The following is a 12,603-nucleotide window of genomic DNA, read 5'->3' as shown; positions in this document are numbered from 1 at the left end:
CAGGGACTTTTGGTGGCCCAAGGTGCGGGGAGAAGTTGCGGATTACGTTTCCAGGTGTGACACCTGCCAAAGGGCCAAGCCAGTACACAGGAAGCCGGCGGGTCTGCTGGAACCGCTGCAGACGCCGCTCGAACCATGGGAGAAAGTGGCCCTGGACTTTGTTACAGATCTGCCCAGTTCGCGCGGCAAAACAGCGGTACTCGTGGTCGTAGACCTCTTCACCAAGATGGCGCATTTCATTCCGTGCGCGAAGGTGGCCACAGCGGAACAGACCGCCAAGCTGTTCATAGACCACGTTTTCAAAGCTCACGGCCTGCCGCGGTCCATCCTGTCCGACCGGGGTCGCCAATTCGTCTCGAACTTTTGGCAGAAGCTGCTGGGCATCCTGAACGTCAAGATCAACTTAGCGTCGGCAAGACACCCGCAGACCAACGGACAAGCGGAGAGGGTCAACGCCATCATGCAGCAGTACCTGCGATGCTACGCCAATCAACAGCCCTCGACCTGGGTGGACTACCTACCGCTAGCCGAGTTTGCCTACAACAACACGAAGCACGGGTCTACAGGGGTGACACCGTTCTTCGCCAACAATGGGCGCCACCCCAGAACCTTCCCGGGGTTGGAGACCGAGGCAGAGGGGGAGCCACGGGGGGCAGAGCACTTAGCCGCAGAGTTACAGGAGGTCCATGAGCAACTCCGAAGGCACTTGGAACTCGCGAAACACGCCTACAAGATGCAGGCAGACAGGCACAGGAGGGTTGGGGAAGACATACAGGTAGGGGACTGGGTCTGGTTAGCAGCTCAGGCAGTGCCGGCCAGAACGCTAGCTAAGAGGAAGCTAGGACACAAGCAGCTGGGACCTTACCAGGTCGCGGCACAAATCAATCCAGTGGCCTACCGGTTGACACTCCCGGAGGGCTCCAGAATGCACCCAGTCTTTCACAGGTCAGTGCTCACGCCTTACAAGGCGCCCCACAGGTTTCAGGCGCCAGGGAACGCACCAGCTCCACGTAGCCCATCGCCAACAGGGGAGGGACCACAGAGGGCGACGCCACTCAACGAGGTCACAGAGATTTTGGACTCCAGATGGGGGGAAGAGGGAGTTGAATATCTCCTCGCCAGGGAGGGTACTCCGGCCAGCGCCAACGAGTGGGTGCCTTGCTACGCCGTGGAGGAGCACTATCTCAAAGACGAGTTCCATTCGATCTTCCCACACAGACCCATGCCGGCGGAGTATTTCGACGACTGGCTTTTCACACCCACACTGTCAGCCAGCACGTTCCAAGGTTTCTCCTCAGATGAGGAGCCGACGCCGGGGATGAGCTCCCCGGAGGGGTCGCTCTCGGGGTTTGCCACGGACCGCTCCTATTGGTGGGACACTCAACCAGAAGTGGGGTGGAGCAGGGAACTGCTGAGGGGGCCCTTGCACACAGCCTCACCCGAGGGACCGGGTGGAGAGGAGGACATGGACGTGTGGGGGGAGGATCTTGGTTTTGAGCACGACAGCAGAGAAATGGAAGCAGGGGAAGTCGACGTCGACGAACCCATCGTGGGGGGGCCTGATCCCGCGGGCCGGTTGCACACCAGGGGGAGAGAACAGAAGCCAGCACTCACACCCCCAGCGCTGGAGCACCTGGAACCCACACCCGAAGAGGGGGAGGGGGGAAGGGGGGGCTTCGAGGGGGGGATGGATGTCAGAGGCTCAGGAGCAGAAGAGCAGGGGAGAGAGCAGATAGAGAGCGGAGGAGAGGAATCAGAGGGGAGCGTAGGGGAATATGACAGTGGACCGAGAGATTCCATGAGCTTCTCCAGCGAATCAGAAGATTCCCAGGAGAGGGCGCCTATGGTAAGGGCGAGGCGAATCCCAGAGGGGACGATCCATAAACAAGGAACCAGAGGGGAGTCCCAAAGGAGTAGCGGAGGAGTAGGGCCAGTTTCCCCACCAGAGCACAGTGGGGGGGAAGAGTCACGTGAGTCAGGACCATCTTCTCCTCCATCGGGGAGTGGGGAGAAGGAGGGAAGGCCAGGTCCAGCTAGCCTCCCCGAAAGGGGGAGCAGTGACACAAGTGTAACGGTCAGAAGGAAAGTGGGAGGCTGCGCGCGCGCGCCAAGTTCAAATGTGGAGGAGCGCGGGACAGCAGAAAACCCGGATTGGGAGCCAGGTCCTAAAGCCCGAAAGAGGGGGGGGGAGGAGTCGGGAGAATCAGCGTCAGAAGAATCTCGGAGGGCAGAGACTCCGACTAGCAGAAGGACCCAGAGAAAGAAGGAACAGAGGAAAAGGTGGAGTAAAGCTAGAATCTTAAGCTGGTGTCAGGGGGGCGGAGATTCAGATGGGACTTCTACGGTCTGACGGATAGATGTAGCGTTGCGCGCTGCACGTCTGGAAATGAGACTGAACTTCAATAAAGACTTTTAAACTTGAGCAAGAAGCAGCGTTGGTCTTGTGTGAGCTGGGACCTTGGGCAGCGCTGACAATTGTTATCAAGGAGAAACAGGTTTTTAATGAAAAAGCTCAGAAATGAAGCATCTTTATAACATAATTAAGCACCAGTGATAGATTTAGATGTTAAGTTAAACCATATAAGAACATTGAACTCTTCAATAGTATATCAAACACCCACAGTAAAATTAGCTAACTTGGATTTATTATTTCATCTTCCTCTATCCCATGTTTTGAAACTCAAGTTTACTTCTCTAATAAGAAGCAGTGCATAGAAAGTCTATAGCTTTTGATTCTGAACTTTTGATTTTGATGGGAAGTGTGCATGAATCCAAATATGCATTTTAAATATTCCACAATAGTTTATTTCTTGAGTGCATGTATATTTTCAAATATTCATCGGTCTGTATTCATGATGCAGAAGATGGGAAGAACCTTTTGCAAGTGAGAAGCAAGATGGAGAACAAGTTGCATTGTGTCTAACCCAGTCCTGAGAGTATAAAAAAATATTACTGGTTGTTGATATAGCCAATAGACTAGACTATCTTTGTAGATCTATCAAGAAGACCCCAAAAGTATGTGGAACTAAGCAGAAGTGATTCAGTAGAGTTTGATGGATCAGGTATATTGGGGCACCCAATGTGGTGTCCTCAAGATATTTAAGAATATATGTCTCCCATCATCCCTGACCACTGGCCATGCTGGGTGAGGATGGTAGGAATTGTAGTTCAAAACATCTGGAGGGCACCATTGTCAGGGAATCAGGAGCAGGAGCACTGGGGAGAGAGGATTGGGAGAGCGAAGGGGAAGAATCCGAGGGCAGCGTAGGGGAGTATGACAGTGGCCCGAGAGATTCCATGAGTTTCTCCAGCGAATCAGAAGATTCCCAGAAGGGGGCGCCGATGGTCAGGGCAAGGGGGGTCCCAGGGGGGACGCACCAGAAACAAGGAGCCAGAGGGGAACCCCAAAGCAGCAGTGGAGGATCGGGGCCAGTTTCCCCACCAGAGCATAGTGGGGGGGAGGAGTCACATGTGTCAGGGCCAGCGTCTCCTCCAGAGAGGGAGTCAGGGCTGACCACGCCTCCATCGGAGAGTGGGGGAACGGAAGGAAGGTCAGTTGCAGCTAGCCCCCCCGAAGGGGGAAGCAGTGGCAGCAGCAGTGAAACGGTCAGGAGGAAAGCTGCTGGCTGGGCGCGCGCGCCAAGTTCAAATGTGCAGGCGCGCGGAACAGCAGGAGACCCGGATGGGGAACCAGCTCCTAAAGCCCGCCGGAGGGAGGGAGAAGGCTCAGGGGAATCAGCGGGAGAAGAGGCTAGAAAGGGCGGAACCCCGGCGGGCAGGCGGACCCAGAGGAGGAAGGAGCAGCGGAGAAGGTGGAGCAAGGCTAGGATCTTAAATTGGTGTCAGGGGGGAGGAGACTCAGACGGAGCATCAGTGGTCTGACACTTTAGACGTGGGGCTGCGCGCTGCGGCTCTGGAAGTGAAACTGAACTTCAATAAAGACTTTTATACTTAACAACGAAGCAGCGTTGGTCCTTTGTGAGCTGGGACCTAGGGTAGCCCTGACAGTATGCTCCGTCTCTTATAAAAACCTCGCAGCGTGAGTTGGTGCAGCGAGGGGCAAGACTTGGTGTTTTGCGAGCTCACGAAGATAGGCAAAGATGACTACAGAGAGCCAGGTGAAAGAACTGCAAGAAGCAGTCACGACGCTTTACGCGGAAGTAGCAGCATCCAGGAAAAGAGAAGAAGAAGCAGTAGCGCTCTGCCGGGATCTGCAGGCCAGGTGGGACCGTTGGGGGAAAGAGGGGCTGCCAGGACCCAAACCGGAGGGAGTTGGCCTCGGGAAGAGGGGGGGCAGCCTGGTGGCCCACTTTGATGGGAATCTGCAGCAATACCCTAACTTCAGAGCTGACGTGGTTTACGCGCTCAACTTGCTTCGGAAAGACTTTAGAGATGAGGAAGAGAAGGTGGGCTTCATAATCACTCATTTGCATGGGGAAGCAAAAGCGTGGCTGCGGAATTTGTGGCGCGAAAAAGACCCCGCCCTCAAAGATTCCGATGCATTTATCAAAGCTATGGACGCTTGCTTTAAATCTACGGTAGATGTAGATATTGCTCGGAGGGAAATGCATGGACTACAGCAAGGGAAAGCGACGGTGAGGCAATATCACTCGCGCTTTTTTGCCTTACTGAACGTGCTGGGCTGGGAGAAGGACTCCATTGCTGTCAGAGACCTGTTCTGGGAGGGGCTAAGTGGAGAGGTGAAAGATGAGCTGGCAAGAGGGGAACGGCCCCAAAGTACCCAAGAAGTTGCCCAAAGAGCGTTGGCAATTGGTGTGCGCCTGGAAGGACGCCCTTGGAGCAGGGAGGAAGGACGTAAGGGAAGCACCCCAGCAAGGACAACCCCTTTCTTTCCCAGAGAGGCGGGGCGGGCGCTGTCCATGCCTCCTTTGGGAAGGGGAGAAGAGCCGATGGAGATTGGTGGTGCCAGGGCTCAGACTGCCAGCAGAGCCCAAACACCGGGAGCAGTCAAGGGGAAGGCTCCTAGAGGGACCAGGAAGTGTTACATCTGCGACAGTGCACAGCACATGGCCAAAGAGTGTCCCCAGAGGCTCCAGAAGCACACTGCAGCCTCAGCAACAGTAAAGGGAACAGGTGAGCAGCCGAAACAGCTGCAGGGGGAAGACGAAGCCTGGTTGGAAACAGAGCCACTGGGGCCCAACCAGGCAAGTCAGTGAAGCAGTCCCCAGAGATTTTACAGCCCACGGACCCCCTCCCACCCAAACCAGTGGTGCAACTCACCGCATCGCTCCAGTTGCCCAATGGGCACACCATGCAAGTACCAATAACCATTGACTCTGGGAGCAACGCAGACTTTATTGGAGTGGACTTTATCAAGCAACATCGCATAGCACTCATGCCAGCCACGATGCCCCTAAACGTCGTCACGGTCGATGGCAGGAAGCTACTGGGAGGAGAGGTGGTACAGCAAACACCACCGATGGTGATGCAGATTGGAAACCACCGCGAAGTCATCAGCTTCAACGTCACCGACCTGTCGGACACGCCCATAGTGTTGGGTATGAGTTGGCTGGATAGGCACAGCCCGGCATTGGCATGGTACCAGCGGCAGTTGACCTTCTGTTCCTCCTACTGCGCAGAACACTGCATCCAGACCCGCCAGGAGGAGGAGGGGCAAGAGGATGAACCGCAGCTACACCTAGGCATGGTGCAAGCGGTACCCAACAAGTACACGGAGTTTTTGGAGGTCTTCTGCGAGAGGGAAGCGGATAAGCTGCCTCCCCACAGGCCTTACGACTGCAAGATTGACCTCCTGCCGGGAGCGACGCTGCCGACTGGGAAACTGTATTCCATGTCTGAAGATGAACTGCAAGAACTCAGGGAGTTCATAGATCACAACTTGAAGCGGGGGTTCATCCAAGAATCTAAAGCAGTGGGGGGCAGTCCCGTGTTTTTCGTGAAGAAGAAGGACACGCCCCAACGGAGACTCATAGTTGATTATAGGATCATAAATTCCAAAACAAAGCCCGCAGCATTCCCCATGCCCAAGATCGACGACCTACTCGCGACGGTGAGGAAGGGACGGATCTTCACCAAGTTGGATCTACGAGGGGCGTACAACCTTATACGCATGCGGGAGGGCGATGAGTGGAAGACAGCCATGTTTACACCTTTAGGCACCTATGAATATCGCGTAATGCCTTTTGGTCTGCAAAATGGCTCCCATACCTTCCAAGCTTTCATGCATCACGTGTTAGCGGGACTCCTCTACAAGAAGTGCGTCTGCTTCCTGGACGACATCCTGATCTTCTCGGAATCGCAGGAGGCTCACGAGAGGGACGTCAAGGAGGTCCTGCAGAGGCTACGGGAGCACAGACTTTACGCCAAATTAGAGAAGTGCCAGTTCGACATGACGGAGGTGGATTTTCTGGGCTACAAGCTGTCCGACAAGGGACTCGCCATGGACAGCGCCAAGGTCCGCGCGGTGTTGGACTGGAAGAGCCCGCGCAATCGGAAGGAGGTCCAGAAGTTCGTCGGCTTCGCCAACTTTTATCGCAAGTTCATCAAAGGGTTCGCGAAGGAGACGGCGGCCATCACGGACACCCTCAGCTCCAAGAAGAAGAAGTTCACCTGGACGGACCAGGCGGAGCAGTCCTTTCGGAGACTCAAGCGTCTCTTCGCGTCCGAAGAACAGCTGCTACATGTAAACCCCAGCAGACCAATGAGGGTTGAGACGGACGCCTCAGACAGAGCGGTGGGGGCCGTCCTGTTGCAGCAAGATCCGCAAGGGGAATGGAGGCCGTGCGCATTCTACTCCAGGAAACTCAGCAAGGCGGAACAGAACTACACCATCTGGGACAGGGAGTTGCTGGCCATTCATGCAGCTTTCAAGGCGTGGCGGCACTTCCTCGTTGGAGCCAGACACACAGTGCAAGTCCGCACGGACCATAAGAACCTGGAGTACTGGCGCACGGCGCGGTTCCTGAACCAGAGACACATCCGCTGGGCGGAGTTCTTTGCGGATTTCGATTTCCGGATAGAATACATCCCGGGAGACAACAACGTCATGGCGGATGCACTATCCAGGAAGCCGCAGTATCTCGAGGAAGCGGCGCCGGTGGCGGCCAAGCACATTTTCGCACCGAAAGCGTGGGCGTGCGCTTCAGCTGCCGTGGACCTGGACGCGGTGCGTCGAGCGCTGCAGACGGATTCGTTCGCACAATCCAAGATGGAGGAGGTGCGAAAAGGCACAGCGAAGGACGACGAGTTCCAGATACGAGACGGACTGCTCATCCGCAAAGGGGCTCTCTACGTGCCCGGAGACGACCTCCGCGCGAAAGTCTTGCAGCAGCTACACGACGCGCCCAGCGCTGGGCACTTCGGCAAGGACAAAACGGCGGAATTAGTAACCAGAGACTTTTGGTGGCCCAAGGTGAGGGGAGAAGTCGCGGATTACGTCTCCAGGTGTGACACCTGCCAAAGGGCCAAGCCAGTACACAGGAAGCCGGCGGGTCTACTAGAACCCCTACAGACGCCGCTCGAACCGTGGGAGAGAGTGGCCCTGGACTTTGTCACAGATCTGCCCAGCTCGCGAGGCAAAACAGCGGTGCTCGTGGTCGTAGACATGTTCACCAAGATGGCGCACTTTATTCCGTGCGCGAAGGTGGCCACAGCGGAACAGACCGCCAAGCTGTTCATAGACCAAGTGTTCAAGGCTCACGGCTTGCCGCGGTCCATCCTGTCCAACCGGGGTCGCCAATTCGTCTCGAGCTTCTGGCAGAAGCTGCTGGGCATCCTGAACGTCAAGATCAACTTAGCGTCGGCACGACACCCGCAGACCAACGGACAAGCGGAGAGGGTCAACGCCATCATGCAGCAGTACCTGCGATGCTACGCCAATCAACAACCCTCGACCTGGGTGGACTACCTACCGCTGGCCGAGTTTGCCTACAACAACACGAAGCACGGGTCTACGGGAGTGACACCGTTCTTCGCCAATAATGGGCGGCATCCCAGAACTTTCCCGGGGTTAGAGACGAAGGGGGAGGGGGAGCCAAGGGGAGCAGAGCACTTAGCAGCAGAGTTACAGGAGGTCCACGAGCAACTCCGCAGGCAATTGGAACTGGCGAAACACGCCTACAAAATGCAGGCAGGGAAGCACAGGAGGGTCGGGGAGGACATCCAGGTGGGGGACTGGGTCTGGTTAGCAGCCCAGGCAGTGCCGGCCAGGACGCTAGCTAAGAGGAAGCTCAAGCACAAGCAGCTGGGACCTTACCAGGTCGCGGCGCAAATCAATCCAGTGGCCTTCCGGTTGACACTCCCGGAGGGCTCCAGAATGCACCCAGTCTTTCATAGGTCAGTGCTCACACCCTACAGGGAACCCCACAGGTTTCAGGCGACAGGGAACGCGCCAGACACACTTAGTGAATCTCCGAAGAGGGAGGGGTCACGGAGGGCGACGCCACTCAACGAGGTCACGGAGATTTTGGACTCGAGGTGGGGGGAAGAGGGGGTGGAATACCTCCTCACCAGGGAAGGTACCCCAGCCAGTGCCAACAGGTGGGTACCGTGCTATGCCGTGGAGGAGCACTATCTTAAAGACGAGTTCCATGCACTCTTCCCACACAGACCTATGCCGGCAGAGTATTTCGACGACTGGCTCTTCACGCCCACACTGTCAGCCAGTACGTTCCAGGGTTTTTCATCAGCTGAAGAGACGACGCCAGACACTAGCTCCTCGGAGGGGTCTCTCTCGGGGTTTGCCACAGACCGCTCCTATTGGTGGGACACTCAACCGGAGGTGGGGTGGCGCAGGGAGCTGCTGCGGGGACCTTTGCAAGCAGTCTCACCAGAGGTACCCGGGGGAGGGGAGGACATGGACGTGTTGGGGGAGGATCCTGGATTCGAGCACATCAGCAGAGAGATGGAAGCAGAGGAAATCGACGTCGACGAGCCCGTTGCGGTTGGGCCGGATCCAGTGGACCGGCTGCACACCAGGGGGGAAGAATGGTATCCCGCACTCACACCCACAGGACTGGAGCACCCGGAACCCACACCCGAAGAGGGGGAGGGGGGAAGGGGGGGCTTCGAGGGGGGGATGGATGTCAGGGAATCAGGAGCAGGAGCACTGGGGAGAGAGGATTGGGAGAGCGAAGGGGAAGAATCCGAGGGCAGCGTAGGGGAGTATGACAGTGGCCCGAGAGATTCCATGAGTTTCTCCAGCGAATCAGAAGATTCCCAGAAGGGGGCGCCGATGGTCAGGGCAAGGGGGGTCCCAGGGGGGACGCACCAGAAACAAGGAGCCAGAGGGGAACCCCAAAGCAGCAGTGGAGGATCGGGGCCAGTTTCCCCACCAGAGCATAGTGGGGGGGAGGAGTCACATGTGTCAGGGCCAGCGTCTCCTCCAGAGAGGGAGTCAGGGCTGACCACGCCTCCATCGGAGAGTGGGGGAACGGAAGGAAGGTCAGTTGCAGCTAGCCCCCCCGAAGGGGGAAGCAGTGGCAGCAGCAGTGAAACGGTCAGGAGGAAAGCTGCTGGCTGGGCGCGCGCGCCAAGTTCAAATGTGCAGGCGCGCGGAACAGCAGGAGACCCGGATGGGGAACCAGCTCCTAAAGCCCGCCGGAGGGAGGGAGAAGGCTCAGGGGAATCAGCGGGAGAAGAGGCTAGAAAGGGCGGAACCCCGGCGGGCAGGCGGACCCAGAGGAGGAAGGAGCAGCGGAGAAGGTGGAGCAAGGCTAGGATCTTAAATTGGTGTCAGGGGGGAGGAGACTCAGATGGAGCATCAGTGGTCTGACACTTTAGACGTGGGGCTGCGCGCTGCGGCTCTGGAAGTGAAACTGAACTTCAATAAAGACTTTTATACTTAACAACGAAGCAGCGTTGGTCCTTTGTGAGCTGGGACCTAGGGTAGCCCTGACAACCATGTTGACTATCACTGAGCTATGAATGAATGAAACTTTATTTGCATCAGCCATTGGCCTTAGCAACAAAACAGCATTGTGATATACACAGAACAAAATAAAAAGTTGATTATATAAAACACAGTTTATGGTCCTAAATCAGGAGTCAAACAGTGGCCCTTATTCTGATTGCCCCAGCTAAAAAAAACCCAACTTGCAACCTTTGCTGTCACCTGCTCATCTTGATCTGTCAGGAGAAAAGACACTGTGACAGTGGTTGGGTGACCCAGAATGGACAATAAAAGAGAGGTGAAAATCTTGTTCCTCAGGTCTTTGTAAAGAGTGCACACCGGAGGGCATGAGCCACTAATTCGGTGCTGCCATCTCCACAGGGACATAAGTGCTTTTCGTGGGCCAATGAGCTATGTAAATATGACCATCCTTGAAGTCATAAACATCACTCAAGGCAGCAGTTTGAATAAAAGTGTTTGCTCCAGTAAGGACAGAGTCAGCTAGTTCTACTTCAGCAGCCAGAATTTACTGGAGCACTGGGACGCTTGTCCAGGTCACAGTGCCTGTTATGGGACACACTGTAAAATGGGGGCATTTGCCTTCCTTCTGTTTTACTTTACGGCATTGGAAGGGTGTGCAGTGAAACATAGGTATTGATTGGTACTTTAGTTATTCCAGCAAGGATTTAGCATGCTGACTGATGTAAAATAAGGTGCAATTGCTTGATATTGATTCAGACCTACATCAATTGGTAATGCCAAATCCTTGACACTATCCCAAGTTATAGCCATCCTTAATCATTCTGTGGAATATTTCTCTTCCCTCTACAATTACAGCACTTTAAAAAGTTTTAAAGTTTGAGAAATACATTCTGCCAGCTGTTTTTATATTCCTTTTCTACTCACATTTATATCGTTTGTCCTATTACACACATAAAATGGGATATATGTGGGCAGTTCTCTGAAAGCAAAACTATTATGGTCAGGTAACGACAAATATTATAAGACACACCAAAGATAGTAATTGTTATTCTTTTAATAATAATACTACCATAATCTACTGCGCTTGTATCCTGGCTTTCTCAAGGACCTCCGCTTTGTCAATGTGGCTTTTCTGACTCTTCTCTCCCAAATACCACCAAATTGGCTTGGGGGGCAAGAGAACCCCCAGAACAGTGTGCAGAGGGGAGGTGGGTTTGTACCATCTGGAAAACTGAAATGCTTGCACTAATGGAACGATCAACTTAGTACAACATTGAATTCCTCCCCGTTTGTCTTCATTTAAGTTTCTATCATTTCTTGGTTGAATTCTTGGCTCCCGCTCTATCTTTCTGCTTGATTTCTCTCCCAAGGGTTACTGCACTTTTTATAACACCAGCATTTGCTAGGTTAACACATGACATATGAAGGGAAGATGCATGCTCCAATAGGCTCAGGAATACAGTCTCTTAAACTTAAGCCAAGAAATAGTATTCTCTATGAAATTGAATATCAATATATCGATCAAGTCTTTGAGATTAGACTACTGAAGAAGCCCAGAAAACTACCTTTGGAGTGTGCTACCTGCATGCCCCAATAAAAGGGCCCAATTGGGAGCAAACAGCGGCCTCTTGATTACTTGGACTGCCACGGCAAAACAGGTGCAAAACACGGGCACCCTGTCTACAACTTCATTAACATTCATCTACAACTTCACTAACATTTCTCCATATTGTGAACAACACTGAACCTACCTATTGTTGGTCTCTCCATGAACTTACCTAAAAAGATAAAGAAAACAAGAGACTGAGTTAAGCATTTGAAAAATCCATTGAAACCAAACATTATAAGTTCATCTTAGGTTGGGTAGTTTGCAAGTCTCTGTGGCTTTGCATAAGGTTTTGTATTTTTCCCAGAAGATTGATAAAGAATGTATAATTATTTTCATAATAATTGCAGGAATACATGATGGCAAGCCACTATTGGACAAGGTTCCTTGGCCTTTGTTCAATGTTTTGAAATGTTTGTCTGCCTTTAGGTTTACTGTGGCAGAAAGTAAAAGTTCACAGCAGGTTTCCTTCAGCTATTAGCCTTCCTTATCACTTAAAACAATGATAAAACACTCAGTGTATCTTCTTAAAAAGTTACTTTTTAAAAAAAGTTAGTAGGGGGAAAGAAACAATGGCCGCTAGGGCAACTCACTTTCCTTTTTCCGCTCTGCATATAGCTTTGCGTCTGTGCTGATTTCGGCTGTCAGCTGAACTCCACGAAATTTTTTCTCTCCGGGTTCTCCTTGTTGCTCCCAGACTTCACTTTCTGCTCCAAATTTCTTTAACTTGAGAGCGAAGTGCTTTCTCTGCGAGCTTGGGGCATCGCTATTCGGAGGTAGAAAGTGGCTTCCCTCGACCCACTGCTCCGCCCCACCGTTCTCCAGTCAAACAATAAAACAATAAAACAATAAAACAATAAACTAAAAGCAAAGCGAGGAGGTAATAAAACAGCTAGTAAAACGTTAAAACTGAGAGTTTAAAACCAGGAAGTGGTTAAAAACTACTTTAAAACTACTTAAAAGCTTAGTTAAAAGCAGAGGAGTCTGACTAGCCTGCTGTCTCCGTTGCCATCTTGGTCTTCTCTGTGGCAGAAAGTGTCAAGATACTGGGGTAGCTGGTCTGTCATGTATATGCAACAGCTCTTATGTTCTCCTTCTGCCCAAGAAAGCAAAGTCTATTGGGGAAAGATGGTAGCCAATTAGG

This window comes from Podarcis raffonei, chromosome 17 (assembly GCF_027172205.1).
Source record: "Podarcis raffonei isolate rPodRaf1 chromosome 17, rPodRaf1.pri, whole genome shotgun sequence".
NCBI lineage: Eukaryota > Metazoa > Chordata > Lepidosauria > Squamata > Lacertidae > Podarcis > Podarcis raffonei.
The sequence above is the reverse complement of the archived record's forward strand: the minus strand, read 5'-3'. Positions refer to the sequence as shown.